Genomic DNA, 3,943 nt, shown 5'->3' with positions numbered 1-3,943 from the left:
AACATTATCTTTTGCCATGGCTCTTGCCTTAAAAGCCATATTTCTAGAGATTCCTACATTCCATTTCCTACTGACTTTGTCCCTAATGTCCATGACCTTCATATTAGGGTTCTCTCTAACAGCTTTTTCCATCCTTTGACTTAACCACTTCGAAGTCATCAACTTAACATTGAAATCTCTACTACAATTGTGATCATCAATCACTTTTCTTAGTTGCCATGACTTGGCACCACACATATAGGTACAAAAAGCATACCATTTGCATTTCCCATTGCCCCCCAAACATTTTGCAGTAACCCTCTTCTTGTCATTCTTAATGAATTCTAAGTTTTTACCATTACTCAGTGCATAAGTCCTAATGATCTTTGTGAATTCTTTTTTGTCAATGAAGTAGGTTCCTACTTCCCATTTATATTCCCCCAAACTTTTAGGCATACTAAATATGGGAAACAAAGTTTTGGGAATGGAATCATCCTCTTCCTCACTATTTGGACCACTATCCAATTCATCTGACACCCACTCAATGTCAGACAAGCCACGAACATCATGCATGGAATCATTATCAGTTGTCCTTGAACACTCACCTATTGGAGTGCAAGGTTTTTCTTCCCTCACATTTCCTTTAGAAGTCCCAATGTCACACTCAATGGTGACATCAACTAGACTTTCTTCACTGACAGACTCATCTACATCTTCATCCTCATCATCCTGTACATTTCCGTCCTCACCATCATCTACATCCTCATCCTCATCCTCATCCCGAGCATCATCCCACCCTCATCCCGAGCATCATCTTCAGCCTCATCCACAACCTCATCTACATCGTCATCCTCATCCTCATCCTATTCTACATATTGTAGCTCAAAATCATGTACATCATGTACCTCAACCTCCTCTACATCATGTACCTCACCATCCTCAACATGTTCAATCTGTTTAGCAACTTCACTGTCAACTTGCTCCATGTGTGTTCCAACTTCAACCTGACCCTCAGCCTGACCCTCCTCCATTTCTATTCCAACTTCAACCTGACCCTCAACTTGACCATCAGTCTCACCCTCCACTTGTCTTGCAACATCACCTTCATCACTAACATCACCATCAATCCAATCAATTATTTCTATTATGTGTGGTTCCGTAGTATTATGAACCATGTACAAATGAACTTCATCATTTAACCTTGCAATATTCAGCATATGCATAGCACCCCTATCAATAGTCAATCATTCTAACATATCTGGCACCATTGAATGACCTCCTAAGTTGTACCAAAGTTCTTTTATGTCTATATGACCTAAGGCTTTCACTGAAGCTAATATTCCAAAATAGCACCACAGGTCTGTATCACAAGACCATTCTGCTATCTCTCCATCAAATTTTAAATTTCCATAATCATCACTAACAAAATGGCNAGTATGGTGGACCACAACTTTAATACGTTCATCATCCATGCTATATTATGTATGAAGCACAAGCTTTTAACACCTCTACATTATGGGGGAAAATATTATGATTACACTCCCTACCCACTAAGGTAACACTCACACATCAAGGGAACATGGGAACTAACTAACATCCCCACTAAGGAAACACTCACATAGACAAGGGGACCACTACATTTAAACAATTCATAAATGCAATTTTGGGACCANAATGTCTACAGTGTACACATTTGAACATGCAATAACATAGCAAAATCATGACCCATCATACAATAAGATAGCAAAATTGGGACCCATCACAGAACAACAAAGCAACAAGATAGCAAACCCATTATAATCGAAACGCAACAAAATCGGGACCATAACGCATAAAGATAGCAAAATCAGTACATCTTCCTAAACGCAACAAGATAGCAAACTAACATTAACTCGCGTTCACTTTCACTTCGGTTCGTCCACCACCTCGTGATTGTCTCTATGCTCTCTATTCTTGCGAACCCTAATTGTTATAAACATACTAATCTAAACGCTAAAGACAACCTCAATTGTTTGGATGGAATTGCATTGGTACAACATTTAAAAGACAGAGAACACCCATTGTAAACTTTTCAAGTTGATGTCAAACATGGAGCCATAAAAATAAGCGCATATACTTCTTCCTCGTACCCCTCTCAACCATAACAAACATTATCCACATAACATCCACCCTTCTAAATTATACTATATCATGAGACCCCTACTTTCAAATATATATATATATATATATGTATATATATATATATATATATATATATATATATATAGGCTTAATACTCCTGATGGTCCCTATTTTCGTCAAGTGCGTTCAATTTGGTCCTAGTATTTTTTTTCTGTTCAATGTTGACCTAAAGAATGTAAATTTTGTTCAATTTGGTCCTTTTTGCAAACGCCGCTTAAATAGTTAACGACACAGTGTCAAAGTTAGCAATAAGTAAATGAGGTAAGCTATTTTATATCACGTGGTTGTTTCTCGTCATCTTCATCCTGACCACTTCATCATCTTATGTGTTTTAGAATTTAGGAACCCAACCTCTTTCACCTTCGCCTTCTTCAAAATTTCCCTTCTTTTCCTTCACGTTCTCTAGACCCATATCCACCCATGTTCCCAACCCTATTCCAATGGCCTCAAAGCCGCCACCCGTCGCCCTGGCATCGATGGCTGTCACCCTCTCTCCTCCAAAATCGCCACCGAACTCAAGAAGAGGAACAAGTCTAATCACCCCTAAATAATGGGTTCTTCGCCAACGGGGTTTTTGTTCTCATTCTTTTATTCATTTTGAGTCTTTATATTTGGGGGACGCTGCTTATTAAGGTCACATTTGAGAGATCCGCATCCAGGAGGTATGACAAGACATTGAGCATTTTTTTTTCTGTTTTTAGGGTTTTACTCATACTATCCTTTATGCAAATCAAGTGCTAGTTATATTTGTATCTTTGTTGTGGATAACCCCCTTGGCTGAGATTTTTGTGAATAGTGGAGATGGTGCGACAAAGAGTGGATTTGGTAATGCGGAGAAATTGGTGGGAAAAATGGGGTTCTTGCCTTCTGATTTTGGAAGCTTTAGGAAGTGGTGCTTATTGGGGTTTAGTTTGTTGCAGATTGTGGCATTGAGGCCTAACTTGCAGATTATTGCAATGAGGATTATCTCAACCCCCATTGAACCACCACCATGTGAGGAATGACAACTTTGGTGGCCCAAGCTATTGCAACAAGAAGAAGAAGATTGGTTAACCTCAAACCTCACTTTGGCTTTCATTGAAGTAAAGTTAAAAATCCTAATTTCACTATTCACCCTCATCAAAAATTAGTTTTCATTAAATAAAGGCTTAATAATACCCCTGATGGTCCCTATTTTCGTCAAGTGCATTCGAAATGGTCCTAGTTTTCTTTCAGAATCCACCTCACTATGCCTGAAGGGAATCCATGTGGGCAATTAAATGTCATCTCAACATTGTTGTACACACTTGGATTGTCTGCCGTTAACGATTTAAACGGCGTTTACAAAAAGGACCAAATTGAACAAATTTTACATTCTTTAAGACAACATTGAACAAAAAAAAATACTAGAACCAAATCAAACACACTTAACGAAAGTAGGGACCATCAGGATATTAAGCCTATACACACACACACACACGAAAAGTGCTTCCTCAACCTGACCATCAACCTCACCCTCCACTTGTCTTGCAACATCACCTTCATCATTAACATCACCATCAATCCAATCAATAATTTCTATTATGTGTGGTTCCGTAGTATTATGAACCATGTACAAATGAACTTCATCATTTAACCTTGCAATATTCAGCATATGCATAACACCCCTATCAATAGTCAATAATTCTAACCTATCTAGCACCACTGACTGACCTCCTAAGTTGTACCAAAGTTCTTTTATGTCTATATGACCTAAGGCTTTCACTGAAGCTAATATTCCAAAATAGCACCACAGGTCTGTATC

The sequence above is a fragment of the Vigna radiata genome, unplaced genomic scaffold (assembly GCF_000741045.1).
Source record: "Vigna radiata var. radiata cultivar VC1973A unplaced genomic scaffold, Vradiata_ver6 scaffold_194, whole genome shotgun sequence".
Lineage (NCBI taxonomy): Eukaryota > Viridiplantae > Streptophyta > Magnoliopsida > Fabales > Fabaceae > Vigna > Vigna radiata.
The sequence above is the reverse complement of the archived record's forward strand: the minus strand, read 5'-3'. Positions refer to the sequence as shown.